Genomic DNA, 12359 nt, shown 5'->3' with positions numbered 1-12359 from the left:
GTGTCTTTAATCACTGTTACTGTGGGCCCCCAAAAGGGGACTGGGAATTTGAGGACCTGCAAGAGGCTTAGCCACTGCTGAGATCCTGAGATCTGCTTCTGAAAATGGCTCAGTGCTTAAGGAGTGGGGTGGGCATCTGCAGAGGAAGAACACTGTTAACTCAATCAGGTGGTACAGCTGCCAGGTGTCAGGGTATTGGTAAAAACATACAAGTCAATTTCACCTCCCTCTAGCAGCAGTGAAGTTTTTTATCCTCTTGAAATTGAAACTAGGACCTTGAGTGCTATTATTTATTTATTTATTTTTTTATTGGTTGTTCACAACATTACAAAGCTCTTGACATATCATATTTCATACATTAGATTGAAGTGGGTTATGAACCCCCAATTTTACCCCAAATGCAGATTGCAGAATCACGTCGGTTACACATCCACAATTTCACGTAATGCCCTATTAGTAATTGTTGTGTTCTGCTACCTTTCTTATCCCCTACTATCCCCCCCTCCCCTCCCCTCCAATCTTCTCTCTCTACCCCATCTACTGTAATTCATTTCTCTCCTTGTTTATTTTCCCATTCCCCTCACAACCTCTTATATGTAATTTTGTATAGCAATGAGGGTCTCCATTCATTTCTATGCAATTTCCCTTTTCTTTCCCTTTCCCTCCCATCTCATGTCTCTGATTAATGTTACTCTTTTCTTCCTACTCTTCCTCCCTGCTCTGTTCATAGTTGCTCTCATTATATCAAAGAAGACATTTGGTATTTGTTTTTTAGGGATTGGCTAGCTTCACTAAGCATAATCTGCTCTAGTGCCATCCATTTCCCTGCAAATTCTATGATTTTGTCATTTTTATTGCTGCATAGTACTCCATTGTGTATAGATGCCACATTTTTTTAATCCATTCATCTATTGAAGGGCATCTGGGTTGGTTCCACAGTCTAGCTATTGTGAATTGTGCTGCTATGAACATCGATGTGGCAGTATCCCTGTAGCATGCTCTTTTAAGGTCTTCAGGGAATAGTCCGAGAAGGGCAATAGCTGGGTCAAATGGTGGTTCCATTCCCAGCTTTCCCAGGAATCTCCAAACTGCTTTCCAAATTGGCCGCACCAATTTGCAGTCCCACCAGCAATGTACAAGTGTACCCTTTTCTCCACATCCTTGCCAGCACTTGTTGTTGTTTGACTTAATAGTGGCTGCCAATCTTACTGGAGTGAGATGGTATCTTAGGGTGGTTTTGATTTGCATTTCTCTGACTGCTAGAGATGGTGAGCAATTTTTCAGGTACTTGTTGATTGATTGTACGTCCTCCTCTGAGAAGTGTCTGTTCAGGTCCTTGGCCCATTTGTTGATTGGGTTATTTGTTGTCTTATTGTCTAATTTTTTGAGTTCTTTGTATACTCTGGATATTAGGGCTCTATCTGAAGTGTGAGGAGTAAAAATTTGTTCCCATGATGTAGGCTCCCTATTTACCTCTCTTATTGTTTCTCTTGCTGTGAAAAAACTTTTTAGTTTAAGTAAGTCCCATTTGTTGATTCTTGCTATTAACTCTTGTGCTATGGGAGTCCTATTAAGGAATTTGGAGCCCGACCGCACAATATGTAGATCGGAGCCAACTTTTTCTTCTATCAGACGCAGAGTTTCTGATTTGATATCAAGCTCCTTGATCCATTTTGAGTTAACTTTTGTGCATGGCGAGAGAAAGGGATTCAGTTTTATTTTGTTGCATATGGATTTCCAGTTTTCCCAACACCATTTGTTGAAGATGCTATCCTTCCTCCATTGCATGCTTTTAGCCCCTTTTTCAAATATATGATAGTTGTAACTTTGTGGATTAGTCTCTGTGTCCTCTATTCTATACCATTGGTCCACTCGCCTGTTTTGGTACCAGTACCATGCTGTTTTTGTCACTATTGCTCTGTAATATAGTTTGAAATCTGGTATCGCTATACCGCCTGATTCACACTTCCTGCTTAGAATTGCTTTTGCTATTCTGGGTCTTTTATTTTTCCATATGAATTTCATGATTGCTTTATCTATTTCTACAAGAAATGCCATTGGGATTTTGATTGGCATTGCATTAAACCTATAGAGAACTTTCGGTAATATCGCCATTTTGATGATGTTAGTTCTGCCTATCCATGAACAGGGTATATTTTTCCATCTTCTAAGATCTTCTTCTACTTCTCTCTTTAGGGTTCTGTAGTTTTCATTGTATAGGTCTTTCACCTCTTTTGTTAGGTTGATTCCCAAGTATTTTATTTTTTTTGAGGATATTGTGAATGGAGTGTTTTTCCTCATTTCCGTTTCAGAAGTTTTGTCGCTGATATACAAAAATGCCTTTGATTTATGCGTGTTGATTTTATATCCTGCCACTTTGCTGAATTCATTTATTAGTTCTAGTAGTTTCTTTGTAGACCCTTTTGGGTCTTCTAGGTATAGATCATGTCATCTGTAAATAGTGATAATTTAAGTTCTTCTTTTCCAATTTTTATGCCTTTAATTTCTTTCGTCTGTCTAATTGCTCTGGCCAGTGTTTCGAGAACTATATTGAATAGAAGTGGTGATAGAGGGCATCCCTGTCTTCTTCCGGATTTTAGAGGGAATGCCTTCAACTTTTGTCCATTCAGAATGATGCTAGCCTGAGGCTTAGCATAGATAGCTTTTACAATGTCAAGGTAAGTTCCTGTTATCCCTAGTTTTTCTAATGTTTTGAACATAAAGGGATGCTGTACTTTGTCAAATGCTTTCTCTGTGTCTATCGAGATGATCATATGGTTCTTATCTTTAAGTCTATTGATGTGGTGAATAACATTTATTGATTTCCGTATATTGAACCATCCTTGCATCCCACGGATGAATCCTACTTGATCATGGTGCACAATTTTTTTGATGTGTTTTTGTTTTCGATTCGCCAGAATTTTATTGAGGATTTTTGCATCTAGGTTCATTAGAGATATTGGTCTGTAGTTTTCTTTCTTTGAAGTGTCTTTGTCTGGTTTTGGAATCAGGGTGATGTTGGCCTCATAGAATGAATTTGGAAGAGCTCCCTCTTTTTCTATTTCCTGAAATAACTTGAAAAGTATTGGTATTAATTCTTCTTTAAAGGTTTTGTAAAACTCCGCTGTATACCCATCCGGTCCTGGGCTTTTCTTGGTTGGTAGTCTTTTGATGGCTTCTTCAATTTCATCCATTGATTTTGGTCTGTTCAAATTGTGTGTATCCTCCTGACTCAGTCTGGGCAAATCATATGACTTAAGAAATTTATCGATGTCTTCACTATCTTCTATTTTATTGGAATATAGATTTTCAAAATAATTCCTAATTGTCTTCTGTATTTCTGTAGCATCTGTTGTGATATTGCCTTTTTCATTCCGTATGTTAGTAATTTGAGTTTTCACTCTTCTTCTCTTCATTAGCATGGCTAAAGTTCTGTCAATCTTATTTATTTTTTCGAAGAACCAACTTTTAGTTTTGTTAATTTTTTCAATAGTTTCTTTTGTTTCAATTTCATTGATTTCTGCTCTGATTTTAATTATTTCTTGCCTTCTGCTACATTTGCTGTTGTTTTGCTCTTCCTTTTCTAGGGCTTTGAGATGAAGTGTGAGCTCATTTATTTGTTGTTTTTTTCTTTTTTTGAGGAATGACCACCAGGCGATGAATTTTCCTCTTAAAACTGCTTTCATTGTGTCCCATAGATTCCGATATGTTGTGTCTGTATTTTAATTTATCTCTAAGAATTTTTTGATTTCCTCCTTTATGTCTTCTGTAACCCATTGATCATTGAGTAACATATTGTTCATTTTCCATGTGATGTAGGATTTTTCCTTCCTTCTTTTATCATTGATTTCCAGTTTCATTCCATTATGATCAGATAAAATGCAAGGTATTATCTCCACCCCTTTATATTTACTGAGGGTTGCCCTATGGCATAATATATGGTCTATTTTTGAGAAGGATCCATGTGCTGCTGAGAAAAAAGTATAGCCATTTGATGATGGTTGATATATTCTATATATGTCAGTTAAGTCTAGGTTATTGATTGTGATATTGAGTTCTATAGTTTCTTTATTCAACTTTTGTTTGGAGGATCTGTCCAATGGTGAGAGAGGTGTGTTGAAGTCACCCATAATTATTGTGTTGTGGTCTATTTGATTCTTGAACTTGAGGAGAATTTGTTTTGTGAATGTCGCAGCACCATTATTTGGTGCATAAATATTGATAATTGTTATGTCTTGTTGGTGAATAGTTCCTTTTAACAGTATATAATGTCCTTCTTTATCCCTTTTGATTAACTTAGTCTTGAAGTCGATTTTATTCGATATGAGGATGGCCATCCCTGCTTGCTTACGAGGACCGGGTGCGTGGTATATTTTTTCCATCCTTTCACCTTCAGCCTGTGTATGTCTTTTCCAATCAGATGTGTCTCCTGGAGGCAGCATATTGTTGGATTTGTTTTTTTAATCCATGATACCAGCCTATGTCGCTTTATTGGAGAGTTTAAGCCATTAACATTCAGAGTTACTATTGATATATGTTTTGTACTTCCAGCCATGTTTGATTGTTTATCCTTTTTTAAAAAAAATTTAGTTTGTTTCTCCATGATTATCTTTCCCCTCACCCTCTGTCGTTACTGAGGCACTTCCCACTGATGGTTTTGGTTATTGTTTTTCATTTCTTCCTCGTGTAGTGTTTTGCTCAAAATGCTTTGCAACGCTGGTTTTGTGGCTGCAAATTCTTTTAACTTTTGCTTATCATGAAAGATTTTTATTTCGTTGTCATACCTGAAGCTTAATTTTGCTGGATACAGAATTCTTGGTTGGCATCCATTGTCTTTCAGTGTTTGAAATACATTGTTCCATGACCTTCTTGCTTTCAGTGTCTGTGATGAAAAATCTGTTGTTAACCTTATTGGTTTACCCCTGAATGTAATCTGTCTCCTTTCTCTTGTAGCTTTTAATATTTTCTCTTCGTTCTGTATGTTGGATATCTTCATAACAATGTGTCTTGGCATTGGTCTACTGTGATTTTGTGTGCTCAGTGTCCTGTATGCATCTTCAATTTGTATATCTGTTTCCTTTTTTATTTCTGGAAAGTTTTCTGTAATTATTTCATTTAGCAGGTTACTCATTCCCTTGGTTTGAATCTCTGTACCTTCTTCTATCCCGATGACTTGTAAGTTTGGTTTTTTTATGTTATCCCATAACTCTTGGATGTTTTTCTCGTGATTTTTTCCAGCCTTTCTGAGTTGGCTAGACTCTTTTCAAGGTGATATATTTTGTCTTCATTATCTGACGTTCTGGCTTCTACTTGCTCCACTCTGTTAGTGATACTCTCAATTGAGTTTTTAATTTGGTTTATTGTTTCCTTCATTTCTAGAATTATTGTTTGATTATTTTTTATAATCTCTATCTCCTGATAAAGATGCTTAACTTCTTCTTTTATCTGTTTATGTAATTCATTCTCAATGTGTTCTTTCGCTGCTTGAATTTGCTGTCTTGTATCCTCTTTAAGGTTCCATTCCATCTGTCTTAGGTGTTCCTTGAGTTCTTTATATGACCATTTTTCTGATGACTCTAGGTCCTCCTGAATATTTAGGCTGTCCTGCATTGTTTGTACTCCTTTTCTTCCTTGCTTTTTGATGCTGCTCATGTTACTTCTTGTTCTGTTTGACTGCTGAGTTACTGTTTACTCCTATAAATTTATTTGATGCTTGGGAGGAAAGGTTTTAGAAGGGAAGTGAAGAAGTCACTAAAGAGAATGAGAGTAAGCAGGTGGAATTAAAGGAACGGGGGATAAGAAAAATGAAAAGACAAAAGAAGAAAAAAATAGGAAATAAAAAAGAAAAAAATTAAAAAAAATAATAATAAAAAAATTAAAATTAAAATTAGAAGAAAAAAATTAAAAAGAATTGTAAAAAAAATTTAGAAAACAACAAGAAAGAAAAATGAAAATGAAAGAAAAACCCAAATCAAAAATAAGAGAAAAGAAAAAAAGAAAAAAAAAGAAAAAAACACTAATAAATGCAGTCTTAGAGTTTGATTAACTTCTCTTCCAGTAGGTGGCGCTGTGCCCACCAGGTCAAGTTTCTCCTGTCAATATGCGGGAACCAATCACTGTGCAGCAGCTCCTCCCAGACTGGGCAAGTCTCCAATCCTGAGTGCCTAGCGCCTCCTCTTGTGTCTAGTCACTTCCCACTTTTCCTCTAGCCAGGCCCCTCTCACGGGTGCCGCTCACCACAATACTGGCTACACGCCAGGTCTGCTGCTCCCGGGAGCCCTGTTTTCATGAATGACTGGGCACACTCTTCCAGTTTGCCATTCCCTCAGACCCTAAGTTTGTAGAGCTTGGGGCTGAGAATCCTCAGCGAATTTTACTTGCCCTCCGGTAGCCACTCCCTCGGTAGCTGGTGCAAGAGACCTCAGCAGTCAGCCCTGGTGGGAGCGGTAGTTCCGAGCCGCGGGTCCTGCGCCACCCCTGATTCCCTCGGGCTGGCTGTCGCACTCACGGGAGAGCTGGGAGGGGCCCTTACGGAGAGCTGGGAGGGGCCCTTAAGGTTTCCCCGATGTGTGGAGAGGGAAGGCTAGGGGATTACACACCTGTAGCCGCAGTTTTCAATGAAGTTATCTCCTCTGCTGCAGTCTGATGATGTCAGTTCTCTGCCATAGTGGTGTCTCTTGCAAATGGTGACAGTTCGTTTCCCTTTGCCGGGCGACCAATGCAACGGGTGGGTCCTTACTGTCTCTCCCAAGCCCCGTTTCAAACCTGTGGCCACTACTTATGAAGCCTCGGTAGGCATTTACCTCCGTAGGATGAGAAGGTCTCACCAGTTGTTTCGGCCGGATGGATTAGTGCTGAGTCACAGCTGTTTGTCTGCGGGAAGCAGGCGAACGGGAGCTTGAATTCAGCCAATCCGGGCTCAGTGTGTGTTCTGAGAGGCCCAGACTGTTCGCCCCAGATCCACGTCAGTTCAGCATTGCCTAGTGATCCTGAGCAAACAGATTTAGGTTGTTTACGACTCCCTATGCCCGCACAGCTGAAGAGGTCAGAGACTTGATCTCTCCGCGCCCGCCACCATGTTGGAATCTCTAATGTTAATCTTTTCTTCCTGCTCTTCCTCCCTACTCTGTTCATAGTTGCTCTCATTATATCAAAGAAGACATTTGGTATTTGTTTTTTAGGGATTGGCTAGCTTCACTAAGCATAATCTGCTCTAGTGCCATCCATTTCCCTGCAAATTCTATGATTTTGTCATTTTTTATTTCTGCATAGTACTCCATTGTGTATAGCTGCCACATTTTTTTAATCCATTCATCTATTGAAGGGCATCTGGGTTGGTTCCACAGTCTAGCTATTGTGAATTGTGCTGCTATGAACATCGATGTGGCAGTATCCGTGTAGCATGCTCTTTTAAGGTCTTCAGGGAATAGTCCGAGAAGGGCAATAGCAGGGTCAAATGGTGGTTCCATTCCCAGCTTTCCCAGGAATCTCCAAACTGCTTTCCAAATTGGCCGCACCAATTTGCAGTCCCACCAGCAATGTACAAGTGTACCCTTTTCTCCACATCCTCGCCAGCACTTGTTGTTGTTTGACTTCATAGTGGCTGCCAATCTTACTGGAGTGAGATGGTATCTTAGGGTGGTTTTTTTTTTTTTTTTGTATTGGTTGTTCACAACATTACAAAGCTCTTGACATAACATACTTCACACAATGGACTGAAGTGGGTTATGAACTCCCAATTTTACCCCAAATGCAGATTGCAGAGTCACATCGGTTACACTTCCACAATTTTACATAATGTCCTATTGGTCATTGTTGTATTCTGCTACCTTTCCTATCCCCTACTATCCCCCCTCCTCTCCCCTCCCAACTTCTCTCTCTACCCCATCTACTGTAATTCATTTCTCTCCTTGTTTATTGAGGAAAAACACTCCATTCACGATATCCTCAAAAAAAATAAAATACTTGGGAATTAACCTAACAAAAGAGGTGAAAGATTTATATAATGAAAACTACAGAACCCTAAAGAGAGAAGTTGATGAAGATCTTAGAAGATGGAAAAACATACCCTGTTCATGGATAGGCAGAACTAACATCATCAAAATGGCGATATTACCAAAAGTTCTCTATAGGTTTAATGCAATGCCAATCAAAATCCCAACGGCATATCTTGTAGAAATTGACAAAGCAATCATGAAATTCATATGGAAAAATAAAAGACCCAGAATAGCAAAAGCAATTCTAAACAGGAAGTGTGAATCAGGCGGTATAGCAATACCAGATTTCAAACTATATTACAAAGCAATAGTGACAAAAACAGCATGGTACTGGTACCAAAACAGGCGGGTGGACCAATGGTTTAGAATAGAGGACACAGAGACTGATCCACAAAGTTACAACTATCTTATATTTGATAAAGGGGCTAAAAGCATGCAATGGAGGAAGGATAGCATCTTCAACAAATGGTGTTGGGAAAACTGGAAATCCATATGCAACAAAATGAAACTGAACCCCTGTCTCTCGCCATGCACAAAAGTTAACTCAAAATGGATCAAGGAACTTGATATCAAACCAGAGACTCTGCGTCTGATAGAAGACAAAGTTGGATCCGATCTACAAATTGTGGGGTCGGGCTCCAAATTCCTTAATAGGACACCCATAGAACAAGAGTTAACAACAAGAATCAACAAATGGGACTTAATTAAACTTAAAAGTTTTTTCTCAGCAAGAGAAACAATAAGAGAGGTAAACAGGGAGCCTACATCCTGGGAACAAATCTTTACTCCTCACACTTCAGATAGAGCCCTAATATCCAGAGTATACAAAGAACTCAAAAAATTAGATAATAAGGTAACAAATAACCCAATCAACAAATGGGCCAAGGACCTGAACAGACACTTCTCAGAGGAGGATATACAATCAATCAATGAGTACATGAAAAAATGCTCACCATCTCTAGCAGTCAGAGAAATGCAAATCAAAACCACCCTAAGATACCATTTCACTCCAGTAAGATTGGCAGCCACTATGAAGTCAAACAACAACAAGTGCTGGCGAGGATGTGGAGAAAAGGGTACACTTGTACATTGCTGGTGGGACTGCAAATTGGTGCGGCCAATTTGGAAAGCAGTTTGGAGATTCCTGGGAAAGCTGGGAATGGAACCACCATTTGACCCAGCTATTGCCCTTCTCGGACTATTCCCTGAAGACCTTAAAAGAGCGTACTACAGGGATACTGCCACATCGATGTTCATAGCAGCACAATTCACAATAGCTAGACTGTGGAACCAACCCAGATGCCCCTCAGTAGATGAATGGATAAAATAAATGTGGCATCTATACACAATGGAGTACTATGCAGAAATAAAAAATGACAAAATCATAGAATTTGCAGGGAAATGGATGGCACTAGAGCAGATTATGCTTAGTGAAGCTAGCCAATCCCTAAAAAACAAATACCAAATGTCTTCTTTGATATAATGAGAGCAACTATGAACAGAGCAGGGAGGAAGAGTAGGAAGAAAAGATTAACATCAAACAGAGACATGAGATGGGAGGGAAAGGGTGAGAAAAGGGAAATTAGGGTGGTTTTGATTTGCATTTCTCTGACTGCTAGAGATGGTTAACATTTTTCATGTACTTGTTGATTGATTGTATATCCTCCTCTGAGAAGTGTCTGTTCAGGTCCTTGGCCCATTTGTTGATTGGGTTATTTGTTGTCTTATTGTCTAATTTTTTGAGTTCTTTGTATACTCTGGATATTAGGGCTCTATCTGAAGTGTGAGGAGTAAAAATTTGTTCCCAGGATGTAGGCTCCCTATTTACCTCTCTTATTGTTTCCCTTGAGTGCTATTATGCCAGAGATCTGCCCCTGAGCCACTCCCCAGTCCATGCAATCTACTTTTTTTTTTTAATTGGGGAGGATCGAATCCAGGGGTACTTTACCACAGACCCACATCCCCAGTCCTTTTTATTTTGGGACAGGGTCTCACTAAGTTTCTGAGACTGCCCTTAAACTTGGGATCCTCCCGCCTCAGCCTTCTAAGTTCATGTGATTACAGTGGTGTATCAGCCCAGTCATATCCTCTGGATTAACTCATGGGTTTCATTTCCAGCTCCACCCAAAAAGATTAATGTACCTTGGGAGGCAAGCTCCTGAAAGATGGGGACCCGGAATGTGAAGACCTCCCCCAGCCCTAATTACATTCCCTTAAGAAAAGCTATTGTTTCAGGGTCAGATCATATCCCACCAGATGCCTGGACCCTCCCTTATCACTAACCCTATCACAGTCCCTAATCACCTGGACAACCCAAATATCAAGACCCTCACAGAGAAAGCTTGTTAAGGGCCTTTTGAAGGTAATAAACTGATTAAGGGGGCAGATAATTAGGGCAAAAGCTGATAATTAGGGCAATTTCCTTAAAAACTCCAACTCTGTAAATACTGTATCATCCTCTCTTCCAGGCTGTCCACGCAGGTTTTACGCTGTCAGTCAAAAGTCAAAATCTGGACCTGGGAAGGACACTGAGAACTGGGACCCCAATAAGACTAAAGGACAGGAGGGGTGTGCCATCCTTTTCTCTGAGAGGACCCACTCTGTCCCTTGTGAGTGCTTCTTTTCCCTTTTCCCTATTCCTTCTAATAAACTCATGCCTAGTACTTCAAGTGAAATGTCTGGAATCTTCTTGGCCTATTCACAAGAATTGGGGTGAAGACGGGTTCTCTGTGGCTGCCTCAACTTTGCGGCTCTTCTTGTACCCTGTAAAAAGTCCCCGTGGCCACAGGGTTGTGATCAAAGATGAGCACCTGAAACAAGTTGGGCCAAAGTGGCACCTGGAACGTTGATTCTTGTCCCCCCGAACCTTGGAGTGTGTTAGAACAGGAGCTGCTGACAGACATTTCTTCTACTAAGTGGACATTGGCCATAAGGCAACATGAGGGAGAACAGAACTCAGGTAAGGAGCCAGAACAGACTGTGGTGACAGTGACTGAGTCTTCAAGTTAGTCTACGCCAGGAGCCAGTTCTAGGCCTGCTGCCTAAACTTACAAGTTCCCTTTTCACTCAAACTAGTTTGAATTCGATTTTCTGTCACTTGGAACAGAAAGTTTCTTAAATTCATACAAAATATTCTAGCCAAGAAATCTGTATAAGACTTTTCCTTAAAGGCAAAACCATTGTCCCATTAACTTGCATTATGGAGAATATTTTTCCTTCTCAAAGAGTATCTCCAATAGTCACTGCAAATCCCACTAACCAGCACCCATTAGTCTGGCAAACAGGCCATACCTTACACAGGTTCTTTGGCATCCCTTCCTTCACAGTGGGGATTTCTCCCTTTAGTCCTATGCTTGTGTGGTTTGGCTCTCATCTTGCTTTACTCTTAATTTTTACAATGATTAACAGTGGCGATCCACCCCTAGATATGGCCATGTATAGGTACAACTGGAACATTAATACTCAGAGAATCTCAGAATGTGGAGTGAATTTCTTCCCCACTTTACTGATCCTGCAGGCTCAATAGTTTATCTGAATGGACGTTGTGTTCATACACATAATAAGTGAACATGAACCTGGCCACTTTGTGGCTTCAGGACAGGGGAAGGAAAGAGAGACAGTTTTGCAGATACACGGAAATGACCCTCATAGCCATTCTGCTCCTCAGGCATAAGTGGTGGGAATATGAAGTTAAGAGAATAAATAGTTCTATAAAATGGGTCTACTATGCTGACCCCCACATGTTTTCTTTTTTTGAAAGCAATTTTACTTCAGCCCTTCCTGGCTTAAGTTCACAGGATTTGTTACATTCCTTAGAAAAATGCCTGCTGTCTGTGGGAAAAAAAGAAGAACACAAGTTACCCTGCAATGGGGTGTGTGTGGGGGGCGGAACTTTTGTGATCCTTTCACAGACCATATCCTAGGACTCAGAGAGTTAGGGATAATGCCCTCTCACCATAAAATCTATAAGAATAGGTTCCAATTAAAACTGGTCACCATGGGCCAAAGTGACCTAGAAATGTCATGATGATAGGGATTCAAAAAGTTTGATGTTGTCTTGGTATCAGTCAGAAGTCAAGAGGTGGATCTGAGCGGGACTCTCTGAAAAGTTCCTTGGGATCCCAATAAGACAGTCCCTTTTCTCTCTGAGAGGACCCACTCTCTCCCTGAAGAATATCCGTTTTTCTCTTTCTTATCCCTGTTACTCTGAGTGACATATCTGAAATCTTTCTGGCTTTATTATAAGAATTGGGACTTGAAGGGGGACTTTTGCTCTGCCTCACTTTCCCAGGACACCCTAACCCTGTAACACTTGGGTGATGGTGGAAGCAATGGTTAGAGTTGGACCTGAGTGCCAGCTTC

The sequence above is a fragment of the Spermophilus citellus genome (assembly GCF_964194105.1).
Source record: "Spermophilus citellus genome assembly, chromosome: 10".
NCBI lineage: Eukaryota > Metazoa > Chordata > Mammalia > Rodentia > Sciuridae > Spermophilus > Spermophilus citellus.
This window is presented reverse-complemented; position numbering follows the sequence as displayed.